The following is a 14,677-nucleotide window of genomic DNA, read 5'->3' as shown; positions in this document are numbered from 1 at the left end:
CTATTTGAGTTGGAAGCACCAAATGTTTACAGACCAGCATTTGCTCCAGCCCACAGACAATAAAAACAGCCTGATTATGGCTTCCCTTTGGAAAGCGACAGAGGTTAAGATGATCACAGTAAAAGTAAAGAAGGCTCCTTTTCCCTCTGTTTTTATTTTAAGGGCGTGACAGGTTGGTAGCCTCCAGCAGACTTTGCTATATTTTAAAGCATGAGAAATAATCCCTGCTCTATTTTCAAGACCTTCTCTGCACTCCTCAGTTCCCCCAGAACAGTTCTGCAAATATCCACACCCATGCACTTGCCTCTGCCCTTCTCCCTACTCCTTGCCTTCTTTGTGTTTACACTTCCCCAGGGGAGCCAAAACCAACACTAATTAGCAGTGAATCAAATCCCAACACCAGGACACTAGAGGGTCAGTGTTTGCCTAGGATTCCAAGGCATCCCTCGTCCCTTTCCCCAAGCTCAAAGACTCACAGCGAAATATCCAGCCCTGAAGGAAATTCTGAGATCTGAATAAATTATGCAATTTACTCCTCAAGTTTTACCTTCCCTGGCATAAACTATCCTTTCGTGCCCCGGTGGCTGGATGTACCCAGCTTGCCCTGATGGAACACGCTTGCTCCTTGTCTTCAAGATCCTACTGAACCCTCACCTTCTCGGTGTTAGACCAGGAAGAGTTTGTTTCTCTACCCTCATTGCTCCCACTAAACTCACTTCTTGATATTCTCATATTTTATCTTGATATTCATATCTTGTATTGATATCTCATATCTGATATCCTGTCAGCTCATATTCTACTTATGTTTGGCCTTTCTGGACTGACTTCTGCTGCTTAATTATCTCATATTCTCAATATTCCCCAGCATCTAGTCCTAGGATAGGGTAGGTGCCAAATAAATATTTGTTAAAAAGAAAAGAATTAAGACAAAACATATGCAAGGTGATGTAATATAAACCTATAAACCACAAACTAATAGCACCTTTTGAAGGACATTTGGAAGCGGCCATACTTTTAGTTGGTGTTAGCATAGTCTTACTAGCCTTTTACTCAGGATGGCAGGGAAGGTATACTAAAAGCTACTTTTATTGAGTATTTACTATACACTGCTTCCTATATTATTGATCAGTCATTGTGACAAACCCTGTAAGACAGATATTAAAATTCCCATTGCACTGATGAAATAACTAGAGTTTAGAGAGGTTGAGGAATTTGTTCAGACTCAAAGAGCAGGTGAGTGGCAGGGCCAGCATGTGATCCAGGTCCTCCTGATTCCACTGGCTGCCCCCATTTGGGGTACACTACAGTGGGACACAGTGCTCAAAGGAAAGACCCCACCATGAAGCCCAAGCTTGGGCATGGCATGAGTCAGTGACAGCTGCAGGGGCAGGCAGGAGGGTCAGAAAGGAAGATTCTTTCAAGTGCTTTGTTGTGTTTCCATTCTTTTTTTTTTAAAGTTGAAGTATAGTTGATTTACAATGTTGTGTTAGTTTTTGGTGCACAGCATAGTGATTCAGCCTTACATATATATGTTCTTTTTCAGATTCTTTTCCATTATAGGTTATTACAAACTATTAAATGTAGTTCCGTGTGCTATACAGTAGGACCTTGTTGTTTATCTATTTGATATGTAGTAGTTAGTATCTGCTAATCCCAAACTCCGTATTTATCCCCTCCTCCTTTCCCCATTGGTAACCATAGTTTGTTTTCTATGTCTGTGAGGCTATTTCTGTTTTGTAGATAAGTTCATTTCTTTCATTTTTTTTAAGATTCTACATTTAAGTGATATATGATATTTGTCTTTCTCTGTTTGGCTTACTTCACTTGGTATGATAATCTCTAGGTCCATCCATGTTGCTGCAAATGGCATTATTTCATCCTTTTTTATAGCTGAGTAGTATAAAATGCTTTGTTTTTGAATAAACCATTAGGCCTGATGAATATCAGTGGTAGTAAATACACAGACTACCCGTTATTGCCAGCTATGTAATGGACTTGTCTTTCGCATTGCAAGGATCAGAACTGACTTGATGGAACTCTGGACAACCCTATGCTATAGGATAATAACCTATATAGAGAAAGTCCAAAATAGTTCATGATGATGATTATTCCTAAATGAGTCCAGATGCCTCAATAGAAGTTATAGGTAAATAAGAATACATAGCAATACTTGCTGTATATGTACACCCCAGAGAAGAAACAAGCTATACTGTGAGCTAGAATCACAACTCAAGCCATCATGGACTAGAACACCTGTTGAAAATTTAGCAGACTATTCAGAAAGGTGAAATTATAAACCAATTTCACTCCCTAACACAGATACCAAAAATGTAAAATAAAATAAGACTAAATCAAATTTGGCTGTATATTTATAAAAGTATGACCAAGTAAAATTTTTCCCAAGAATGTAAGCCCAGATTAACAATAAAGGATGTGTAAATTTAACATATGAATCATTTAAAGGAGAAAATTAAAAGAACATCTCAGCAGGTGCAGAAAAAGCACCCAATAAAACTGTATACTCATTATTAACAAAAATATTAGCAAACTGAGTATCGAGGGGAACTTGCTCAGCCAAGTTAAGGCTATCAACCAAAATCCTATAGCAAACATCTTTTTAAATGATGAAATACTGGAAGCATCCTCCACAAAGTCAGGAAGAAGACAAGGGCCACCTACCACTGTTTCTGTTCAATATTTATTGGAGCCTCTAGTCAATGAAAGAAGACAAGAACTAAATACTGAAAAGAAACAAAACTGTTATTTGCAAAGAGTTTAAACATGGAAAATCCTCCAGAGTCTATTCATAAACTATGAAAATTAATAAGTAGTTTAAAGGGTGTTGCTGGAGAAAAGATTAGTGAAAAATCAGTAATATTTGTATTCACCAATAATAATCTGGTAATAACAAGGAAATATTAGAATAATAAAATATATTACATTCATATGAGTAGCAATAAAATTCATGAGATACCTGAGAATAAATCTAACAAAGGAGAGAGACATAAATTATGAAAATTATGAAAGCTTACTGGAGAAAATAAAAGAAAATCTAATGAGTGGGAAGAAGCATTCCATGTTTAATAAGGGAATACTCAATATTGTAAAGATGTAAACTCTCCCCCAAATGAATCTATAAACAGTGAATTTTAATCAAAATCTCAGTTATTTTTTGTTTCTGTGTATGAATATACTTCAAATGGTATATTTTGTCTTGTATTTCACAATACATAACAAGTAAACAGACTTGTTTCAATTTTATGCTGTAGACTAGCTGCTCTCATCTCCAAATTTCAGGACTGCAAACATCTTCAAACCTTCTGAAAGAGGCATGAGCAGAACTGTTACATATGTGTCATTGAGAACAGACAGAAGCACAGAATGTTAAGCAACTTTCCAAAAAGGCAATGCATTGTCCTGGGCAAGAAACTGCGAGGAATCTTTTTCAAGATTTTTATCAGTTAGCTAAACCAGTAAGTGCTCAGCAAATGATTCCATCTTCCGACAAGTGAAAAGTTGAAGAAACAAAAATCTTACCTGAGGAAGATCTCCTAAAAATAAATAAGTTTTTAGGAAAAGGGAAGATAAGTTAGAAGAGAAGGTATAGATGAGGACTTAGAGGGAAGAAAAATTCCAAAAGAATTCCAAACCACATTAAGGGTGATCAGGGATGGGAGCCTGGAATAGGTCAGGGACAGGAGCCCTCGGTACCTTGAAGACATCAGTCCAGCATCACCATTTCAATAAGCAACTTAGATATCAAAATCGATGGTGTGGTTACTCCTCGGACAGTATGACATTGGAATACTTTATATTCGGCTATTTGATCACTTTATTTGCCAAGGGAAAATCTTAAAAAAAAACTAATTGGGATGATTGAACATGCAAATGACCTAGATTCAAAATCTTTTATTTCAAAAATAAAAGTGACAGGGAAATAAGGCTGCAAAACACAGGGATGTCCTTTAGAAAGGAGGTCATAGTGAAAATGGGAGTAGGAGGGAGGGAGCTGAAGAACCAGCGGCCACAGACTGTGTCAGAATGATTAGACCCATGAAGTGCCGTCAGAACATTTCAGGATGCCAACCCGCAACAGGTGCGGGGAGCCTCGCTGTCACTCTGCTTGTTGGACCAGATAAGTCTTCAGTTCCTGGAACACTGTGAAATAGCTCAGAACTTGGAATAAAACAAACCCTTTCCTTCCTTGTCGGTCTTTCTTCCAACACACCTGGCGCATCCTTCCTCACATTGCTCTTCCACGCTATTCAGGAAATGCCTTCCCGCTCCCCCAGGACAAGTGGCAAGTGGCCCGGCTGGACATTCAGGCACCTGGTGGTCTCTCAGCTTTCCTCTGTGACATTCTTCACACATCCCTGAGGCTGCAAGCAGAATGGCTGTTTCAGGGGTCCCCTCAATACCCCGAGCACACATACAGACTTCCAGGAGCACAAAGTGAAGGTGCTCACAGGATTACTGAATCTCTCATTTTGCATCTGAGAAACAGATCCAGAGAGACTCTCTAGTTAGTGGCAGGGACAAGACTAGAACCAAATTTCTTTAATTTGTCTCCTTCCACTGTCAGTCCACCAGCCAGCCTGACAGAAGGAATGAATATCTAAAACAAAATTTGGGAACTTAAAAACCAAGCTAAGGGGAAAAAAGTAAACAGCTAACTACCTATTTTCATTTGAGATCTACTCAAAAGAAAATTCAGAAGATGAAAATATTTTCTCTTGATCAGAGAGGACTTCATTAGACAACTCAAGGTCATACCCTACTACATGCTCCACAAGAGAATAATTTAGAAAAAAATCTTTTTTCTCCTCATACATGAAATTTCTGTAAGTTCTGTAATGGCAAAAAAAGTATATTTGACTTAATAAATATAAATGGCTTTTTATTTTGTGCCAAAAATACCATTTTACCAAATCATAGTTTAGCATTCATTACAGCCCATGATAGGAAATGCTCATCGCTCAAACAGAGGCAGCATTAAACCTTGTCTGTTGTTAGTCTTTTCAAAGAAAAGCCCCTGGCCCACAAACTAATTTTCCATCTTCTAAACTATGCCCAACCCATTTATTTTGTGTGTCTTGGTGTTACATCTCCCTCCTATACACCACGTCCATCAGAACCAACTCACTCATTTGTCAATTCACACTCATTTCTCTCTCCTGTAAGCCCAGCACGTCGGCTGTCTGTACCACAGAAGCATCCACTATATGTAGTCGTGCCTTGTTATTTGTCTTATGGCTGTGGTTTATCTTCCTTATTAAGGGCTACTATTTAATGAGAGCTTACAATAAATAGCAGGTGCTCAATAAGTAGGGCAAACACAGAATTTGTCATTCAAACCTAGACACTTTTGAGAGTAGAAGGGGGTGCTATTAATAATCACACTGGGACAACAGGTGTAAACCAAGGCTTTCCCTGACGGACTGTGACATATGGTCACCCTATCAATTAGTGATAGTGTGGCAGACATCGTAGCCTGGCTCTCTCAACATCTTTATTAACTCTCCCTTCCTTGATTTCTTCTGCTATAGAGGCTGGAAAGCCCAATTTCTCTTTCTCTCGCACAGCTAGGGCTGTCCAGAGACACAGTTCTGGCCAATGAGAACCTAGTGAGAGGTTTCTGACACCTTGTATTTCCTGATAAAAGGAGATAGTTGCAACTAGTATAACTCCTTTCCCTTTCTTCCTGTGTGGACCTTGTCTGGAGGTGTAGTAGCCACCTAAAGATCATGAAGTGATAAAGATGAGAGCAAAAGGAAGGATGGCACAGCAGAAAGGCAGGAATAAACTGAAGCTAAAACAAAGCTATCGATTGCCTATTGCTCTGTGTGAATGTGTCCAGCCCCTCCCTGCCCCCACTTCATATGTTGAAGACCTCAGCCCCAATGTGATGGCATTTGGAGACAGAACCTTTGGGAGGTAATTAGGTTTGGATGAAGTCATAAGAGTGGGGCCCTCATATTGGGATTAGTGTCCTAATAAGAAGAGGTCAGAGAGCGCTGACCCCCCTTACTCTCCTCGCCTCCCCACTGGCCTCACGAAGACACAGCAAGAAGGTGGCTATAAGCCAGGAACAGCGCTCTCATCAGAGCCCGCCCATACTGCCACCCTGATCTCAACATCCAGTTTCCAGAACTATGAGAAAATTGATTTCTCTTTAAGCTTCCCACTCTATGGTATTTCGTTATGGCAGCCTGAACTGACAAATGCACCTATCTAGACTGCTGCTTCTGCAAGAAAAGTAAACTTTTATAGCTAAAAGCTTAGCCTAGCCTGCCTTAAATGTGCTCAGAACATTTACATTAGCCTACAGTCGGCAAAACTCACCCAACACAAAGCCTATTTCATAATAAAGTATTGACCATCTTATGTAATGTATTGATGGCTGTACTGAAAGTGAAGAACAGGATGGCTGGATGGGTACAGCATGATTGGAAGTGTGTCAGCTGTTTACCCTCATGACTGCAGGGCTGACCGGGGGCTGTGGCTGCTACCCCTGCCCCTGCCCACCATCACACAGAGCATAGACCCACATATCGCTGGCCCATGGAAGAAGCCAAATTCTAAACTGGAAGTTGGGTTTCTACTGAACACATATCGCTTTCACACCACCATAAAGTCAAAAAACCATGTCGGGAACCATCTGTACATACTTCCATCATTACAACAGCCCTGTGCCTGCAATTATCCTCATTTTTCAGATGAAGAAACTAAACTTCCAAAGGACTTGGTCACTTGTCCAAAGCTGCCCAGGCAATAAATCTCAGGGTCTGATTTCCAGTCCAGGCCCTTCTGACCTCGGAGTGTGTGCTGCAGCCTCACACACGACAGATGCTGCTGCTTCCCGGGTCCTGTGAGCAGGAGCTGGCGTGTCACAGGCAAGCCCCACTGAGCAGATGCGGCAGCAGAGGACGAGGATGAGAGAGAGATCATTCTCCTCCACTTCCTTGCTCTCACTCCCACCCTAAGCAGCATGAAGTGGCTGGTCTCCCACTCCACTGTGGAATTCTTCGCCAGTAACAAGACGAAATGTCCAGCTCAGCAAACTTTATTTTTAATTAAGCACTTGCCTACTTTATGCCAGTGGTACAAGATGCTCCCCAAGAGCCATGCAGATACAACTAAGTCATCAGCTAGCGGGGCAAGGTGGATACATTAAACTGATCATTTACATGTAACGTGCAAAGCACTAGGCTAGACACAAGCACAGGAAAGGCGAGCACCCAGAGAGCCGCGGAGTATCACCAGTGTTCAGGGAAAATTTCCTGAAGGAGATGATGCCTGAAAGAATCCGCCCCTGTGATCAGGCAAGTGCTAAGATAAGGAAATGTAGGTCAGGGAGACAGAAGGTGAAATGTGGGTTTTTCTTCAATGTACCACTGAATTTGAGACAGTATAAAGGGTGGGGAAATCTATACCTCATCGTCCGTTCCAGTTCCTCAAGGAACTGGTGCTGCCGATAATGTCCAAGGGGTATTTGTCCAAACTAGAACTTCAGAAAGGTTTAAGAGGCTTTAAAAAAAAATCTTCACAGGGAGAGGGTAATAGCTCAGTGGTAGAGTGCATGCTTTGCATACGTGAGGTCCTGGGTTCAATCTCCAGTACCTCCATTAAAAAAAAAAAAAATCTAATTATCTGCCCAGCAAAAAATGTTTTTAAAAAATCTTCGTGATTAAATATGATCAGAGTGTATTTTGTTAGCCAAGAATGGGAGTAATAGTCTGTATTTGAATCTTAGTCTCTGTTTTGATGGGCAACTTTCACTAAAGAATCTAGCATTGAACAAAAAGGTTTGTCACTTATTTGCAACTCTCACTGAATATTCTAGCAATGAGAGAAACAGATTTAAGCCAAGAATCCAGTTACTTAGCCCTGTAGTATCCTAACCTTTAAAAATGTTGCATCCTATTTTCTATAGATATTAACCATATCACTTCTTTTATTGTTTTGGTAAATCTTTTTACCTTTTCTTGGCAGACAGTAGACACCAAACCACACAGACTGGTTCTCACATGGATGTGCTGTGTTTAAGAGTGACTCTCTCTTAAGGAAGCCTGAGTTTAGGCAAGACAGAGGCATCCCCCTTCACCTTCCACATCACCTTCTCACCTCTCCATCCAAAGCCCACTACCCAGCCCACAATCATCCAAAGAGCTTCTCTGCTTCCTGGGAAGATAGCAATTTTCTAGTACGTGCAACATGACAGAACACAAACACACTAATACAAGTTTGTTTCAGTGTTACACAGAGTGTTCTCAAGAGGCATGAATCTTCACTGTGGCTGCTCAAGGCTTAATTCCAAAACTCTGAACATGTTGCTAAGTTGGCTGCTTCTAGCTACACACTTCCTGTGTGAGTGAAGGAGGCTGGTGACTGTCATGTATTGGGAACAGGGCCAAACCAGGTCAGATCTCCCAAGAGATCAAAGCAGCCCCAGCTTTCAGGATGTGTCTGCACACAGAATCCTTTTCACTGGCTTCCCAATCTCATCTAATTGCTGAAGCTCCAATGAAAGATCAAAACATCAGATCCACATTCCACGTGGCCTGTGCTGTGCAGGTGGGGAGACCCACACCTCCGGGCTTGATGGTCCCAGTGAGTCCCACTTCTTCCATTCTAGTTCCCATCTAGCCCTCCCTGACTCCTCCACCATCTTTCATACACATGTTCTCTCATTCTGTTGTAATCCACACTTTTCAGATGCCATCTCCAGAGGGTTTTCATTGCCTAGAGAAAGATATGACCTGTCTTCACTGTAACGGGGGCTTCTTAAATTCATGCTAGGACCTCTCTTTACACCTGTTCCAAAGGGTCCAGAAGGAAGAAATGACCTCCCAGTCAGTTAGTACTTAGGGAGAACCTAATTTGTAAGGCTCTGTCCTAGGATCAATACGGAAAATAAGTACACCATACAGAAGAAGACTGAGCCATCAGTGGTATGCAGAAAAGCTCGAAAGAGAAAGACAGATGGAAAAAGCAACAATGAAACTGGATGTACAATATTCCTTTTTTATTCCCTTTTTTTTTTTTTTGCTTTGAATTCTCTGAAATGTTAACCATGGTCATCTCTCTAGCTGGGATTATAGACAATTGTAGATAATTATCTCTTCCACTTTAACATTTATGCCTGTGCTTCTGGCATAACACTAGCCACATGGACATTTGCTACGTGCCAGGCACAATTCTAAGAGTTTTACATGAATCGACTCATTTAATTCTCACAACAATCCTAGAAGGTAGGTGCCATTATTATAGGCCCCCAAAAGTTGAGGTACAAAGAGGTCAAGCAAGGGCACACAGTAGGTGCATTGCAGAGCCAGGATTCAAGCCCAGCAAGCTGGTTCCAGAATTAGACTTAACCACTACTTCTCACTGCCTCTGGAACACTTACTGTTTTAGAATACATACTTTATAAGAATATGAAAACGAATATGTGTATGTGTGACTGGGACATTTTGCTGTACACCAGAAACTGACACATTGTAACTGACTATACTTCAATTAAAAAAATTTTAAAAACAATAGAATACACACTTTATAATATGTCTTATAGTAAAGAAATAGAGTATTTCTTTATGATAAAGAAAAAAGGATTAAGAAATGAAAAGAAAAAATGTAAGACAAGGTAGTCAAGGAGAGAGAAGAGATAGGGTGAAAGAGGACGGATTTAAAAGGAAGTCAGGAGTGGGGGAGGATATAGCTCAAGTGCTGGAGCACATACCTAGCATGCACAAGGTCTTGGGTCCAATTCCTAGTACCTCCTCTAAAAAAACCAAAAAATAAATCTATTTACCTTCCGCCTCAAAATTTGAAAAAAAAAAAAAGATATATTTAATAAGGAAAAATAAATAAATAAAATAAAGGAATTCAGGAGAAATGACTAAGAGTTACCAACAGTTGACATGAAAGGTCATGACAGATGCACCATCGTTTTAGCCCTGGCCATCTTATCACTAATCAGTCTACAGCAAACTTGCTGTCTTTGTGCTTAAATGAACATTTTAAACCAAAATGTACCATATGCCCAAAGAGTATCAAAACTAATAGTAAAGCTAAGGGTATGGTCCTACACAAAGGAGCATGGAGATGAGTTTTTTTTTTTTTAAAAAAAAAAGTAAGAAGGGAAATGGTCTGGCAGCATGCACAATTCCAAAGGGCACAACCAAATTATTCAAAGCTAAAAATCCTGAGTTGATAAAATAAATAATAATCAGTATGTGACAAGGAAAAGTAACGGTACTCTTCCTCCTCACCATCCCAGCATTGGCCCCGACTACTTCTCCCCATCCTCCTGTATAAAATCCAAATTACTCACTCAATGACTACTAATCTGGAAGAACAATTCCTCCCTCTTCCAAGAGCTATTCTTGACCAACTCTTTCTGAAATTAGCTGAACTTTGGATGCTCTGGCTGAAGTCCTAGGAAACATTTAGCCCACCTTCCCCAAACCAGACGTTCTTAGGAGCTTTCCCAGGCTGGGCATTTGCAAATAAAGGGTTATGCCAAGGAAGCTCTGGCTGATTTTCTTCCACCCACTACGCTGCAAAAATGGAGGAAGGGGAAGTTGAAGGGGTGGAGTAAGAGAGCTATATTCTCCCTACAATAAGAGAAAGGACATAGATTTTTATCTAAAATTGGTAAGTCAAGGACCAACCACATAAGCGAATGATTTGAAAATAGGGAGGTATGTGAACAAACAGCTAAGAGCAGAGAGTGATTACATCCAAGGAGGGGGCTGTTGTTTGGTTAAAATCTCTCTTAACATGCTCTAATTCATAAAATTAGATGAATGCATTATTTTTGATACCAATTTAAGCAGTTTTTTAAAGTAAAAACTTGCAATTTAAAGTAAAAAATTGCAATTACATAATCAAGTATGTCTACAAATTATCCCAACTACATGACCCCGACAAATGTAGATGTAGAAAGTTTTCTTGGTGGCTTCGGGATTGGGAAGAAGGCAGTCTAGCGAGCAGCTGGTTTGGCAGACTTGCAGGTGGGAAGGATGCCTCCGTCCACACCACTGGGAGGAGGCAGTGAGCCACAGTGGATTTTTGGTCCACCACTCAGGCCTCCCAGAGATTCTCTAAATTGCAGGATTTGGCTAAATAGGATACCCAGGGCTTTCTGGAAAAGCATCAGGTTCTCAGTTCTCCATGGAAGATGAAGAGTAAAGTTCTTTTTAGGTTCCTGTTCTCCAAATTGGTTTTTTTTTGTTTTGTTTTAGGTTTCCTGTGCAACTCTCTTTACACTCAGTTTTTTCTTTTTACTCTCTTTCCTTCAATCTGTGAGTTTTCTTCTCATTTAATACCCTTTTTACCTACACTTTAACTTTTCTTTTAATCTTAAATTCTTCCTGCCATCCCACCTTATCTCTATTCTCACCTAGATATCCTCTGAGTCCTGGCTGATAACTCACATTCAGAAACATGCCAGGTGATTTTAATTTTCCAAGAAGTTGGTTGAAATGACTTTGAGTCTTCTGAACACAATTTGCCCATCTATAAAACTGGTTAATTTCTCAGGATGCTGGATAATAATGACTGAGTTATCTTTTAAGTTCTTGAGAGAAAGTAATTTAAGAACTTTGATCTGCTTAATTCAAATTGTAGACTATTGTCTTCATAAGAAATTTGAATATTTCCTTTTTTTGAAATTGATCATTTTAATTCTAGAGAACTTTTTCTAGAACGACCATAGGAAATGACAATCATTGAATGAGACTAATTTTGTAAACAATTTGTCCTTTCAACAACTGGAAGAAAATCAGCCCAATGAATTAAGGCTCTTCAGTCTCTAGAGAGATACTGTAATAAGAGTCAAAGAATACAGTTGGATTTGACATTTATTTTAATATTTAAGTTTCTCAAAATGGACTAGATATTTGGCTGAAAACATGAGCCTACTAAGACAAATACTTTTTCTTTTAAAACTCCAAGTCTAGCTTTCAAATTTTCCAATCACATGCTATCAATATATGTATTTACCATGTATGGTCCTTTAAAAGTATTTGAATGGGGCCATTGCTCCGCTCAAATTAAGCCTTAGCTAAAAATCTAAGGCTAAACCAAGAGCAGAAAGGGCTCTAAAGCCTGCCTGTAGTCACTACTGGGAAATTTAGATTTCACACAGAACTGCCTTTGTTTTAAATGCAGTTTAGTTACTAGAGAAAAAGCACACACCTTAAACTAAATATCAATCCACATTTTTCCTAACACAGAAGGAAGCCTTGCTGAAGGTTTTTTCAGGCTTACCACTTAACAGTGGTCAAGCCAAAAATAAATCCATGAGGGCTTTACTAGGCAAATTCACAGCACACTCACCACCAGTCTATGGAGAGCTGGACTTAGCTTTTTCACTATTAGCTTCTTTCTGGGCCTCCCACCCACATGCCCCCATCTCCTAATTAGAAAGCTAATTAGGACTCCAAACTTAATGCTAAATAGGGAGGGAGATCTGGTCCTAGGCCAGGATTCCTTTAACATCAAACTCTCCTCCAGCCTTCTCCCTCAGTGCAGTGAGCTGTGGGAAGAGAGCTGGGCCAGCAGGACTGATTGGCTGGAGGGCAGTGTTTACTCTTAGTTGTCTGAAAGGGATGATCTGTTTCACAAATGGCAAGCTCTGAAAAGGTAAAATTAAATATGTCTTGGGCTTTTAGTGCTTTAAGGAAAAGAACAAGTATCTTATAAGCTCAGTTATTATTACCATGGTAACAGGAGGGGACTTAGGGCGATCTCCTCAAGAACAGTTTCTGGTTCCAGCCAGGCACAGTGCAGGGAGACTTCTTCAGTTACCATGACAACCAAAATTAGAAGTGCTTTTGCAACACTAACAGAAACCATCTTTTTGAAGCTCTTCTGTGAATCACATTGAATACTGATGATGCAAGCTTGAGTGATACATTTTTTTCAAACATTAAAAAACAACAGCACCACCATATTGCCATAAACAAACAACTAGCTTTAGATTTCCTTTGCAATCTTGACTTAACTTGGAATCGATTTTTCGGTCTGGTTTTGTTTGTTTCCCTTTTGGATTCCCGCGGCCTCAAGTGCAAAGGCGAGTTGTTTAATTTCCAAACTTGTCTGAGCTGCACGGGTGAGAGCTTAGATTGTGGTTCCTTCGCTCTCCGTTTGAAACGGGGCGAGGAATGGGGTGGGGAGGGTGGGTCTAACAGAGAGCCCTCTTGTCTAATAAACTCGGGAGGACGAAAACCGGGAACGGGGTGGGCAGAGGGGTCGGGAGAAAGGCTGGGAGGGACGGAAGAGGAGGGAGGGAGAAAAGGGAAGGAAAAATGTGCAGATGGCTGAACCTTCGCCGCCCTTATCAGGGCTAGGAGCGCCTTTATTTGTTGCCTTGACCTCTCCATCTGCTCAAATATTGTCAGGCACACAAAAGCTGATCAGATACGGCATTTTAAAGACCCTGCTGCGAAACTCTCCGGGCAGTATCGCGCAGTCCTCGAGCTCCTAATATTACAGAAGGACCTCTGGGAAGAGGAGACAGGTCCTTGCTTACTTGCACAGTCTTGCAAAAGAAGCCTCTTTCTTTAAGGCGCGTCGTGGTGTGGAGTGTGGTGGAGGATTTCATTCCCTTCTGCACAGCGGGTCAATGTCAGTTCCCTCCACTGCCCACGGCCATCTGGGGTCACGCAGATCCCCGGCCCTGGTTACAAACTCTGAGCTCTGGGCTCGCGGTGGCGCGCAGCTGGTGTGCGCAGGGAGAGGCGCGGGGCTGCGTTTCCCCGCTCACGTGTGGGCGCGCGCACAGACACGGGTGCCCGCACCAAGCCGGGACTCGGGGACACAGGCGCACACGCCCCAGGGCTCACACGGCACCCAGGAACCGGCCCTCTTCTCCCGCGGGCAATGGGCCCGGGAGGGGACGCCCCCAAAGAGCGCCTAACCTTCTCCTGACCCCAGTTCGCCCATCCCCGCCGGGAACTGTTTCTCCCTTTACCCTCGGGGTCGCGGGGAAGAGAGGCGCCCCTCCCCGGCATCCAGGAAGGGGAGGTTGGGTGTGGGTGCCGCCTTCGAGCCCCGCGGCCCTCGCTTACCTTGGTGGCGAGCCCCGCTCGTGGGCTAGGCTGCAGGGCGCCAAGCCAGGCACTCAGGGTGGTTGGCGCGGTGGGGGGCGGTGCGTGGGTGTCTGGGCGCAGCGGCGGCGCTGGAGGCTCCCGGAGCTGTCAGGGGCGGCCGACCTGACCAACAGCGGCCGCGGCAAACCCCGCCCGCCGGCGCTGCCCCAGCCCCTCCGCCGCGGAGACTGAGGAGCCCCGCAGCGTTTCCCGAAGGACCAATCGGGAGCGGGGGGCTGGCCTGGGGGTGGGGGGAACAGGGAGACCCGCCGGTCGCGCACTGGGACACTGTCCTGGACCTCGTAGGCCGGTTTCTATGGCAACCAGGAGGTAGGGGCGGAGGGAGAAGGGCACGCGGCTCGGGGACACCCATCATAGACACTCGAGGAGGAGGGTTTGGCCCTTCCGCAGAGAGGACCGCCCCCAGAGCATGGATGGGAAGCGGCGACACAGCCAAAAGAGAGTTGACACAGCTCCCATCAACACACCTCGTTATGAGCCGCTCCAGCCTCTAGATTAAAAAGCCTTCCGTGTTGTAGGGAGATGGCGACCCAGTAAGCTTCCTATCAGAACGGGGTTTTCTA

At 42.5% G+C, this 14,677-nt stretch overlaps 1 protein-coding gene across 1 annotated transcript in view; it reads right to left on the bottom strand.

Moving 5' to 3' along the window:
- NIM1K (NIM1 serine/threonine protein kinase) overlaps positions 1-14,399 on the bottom strand; it is a 59,630-nt gene extending 45,231 nt beyond the window's left edge. Inside the window, exon 1 of the mRNA XM_010966322.3 lies at positions 14,073-14,399. The gene's annotated coding sequence lies outside the window, so the exon portion shown is untranslated. The remainder of the gene's footprint in view (positions 1-14,072) is intronic.
- Between the last annotated feature and the right edge of the window lie 278 nt (positions 14,400-14,677).

The sequence above is a fragment of the Camelus bactrianus genome, chromosome 3 (assembly GCF_048773025.1).
Source record: "Camelus bactrianus isolate YW-2024 breed Bactrian camel chromosome 3, ASM4877302v1, whole genome shotgun sequence".
In the NCBI taxonomy this organism is placed as follows: domain Eukaryota; kingdom Metazoa; phylum Chordata; class Mammalia; order Artiodactyla; family Camelidae; genus Camelus; species Camelus bactrianus.
The sequence above is the reverse complement of the archived record's forward strand: the minus strand, read 5'-3'. Positions and strand labels throughout refer to the sequence as shown.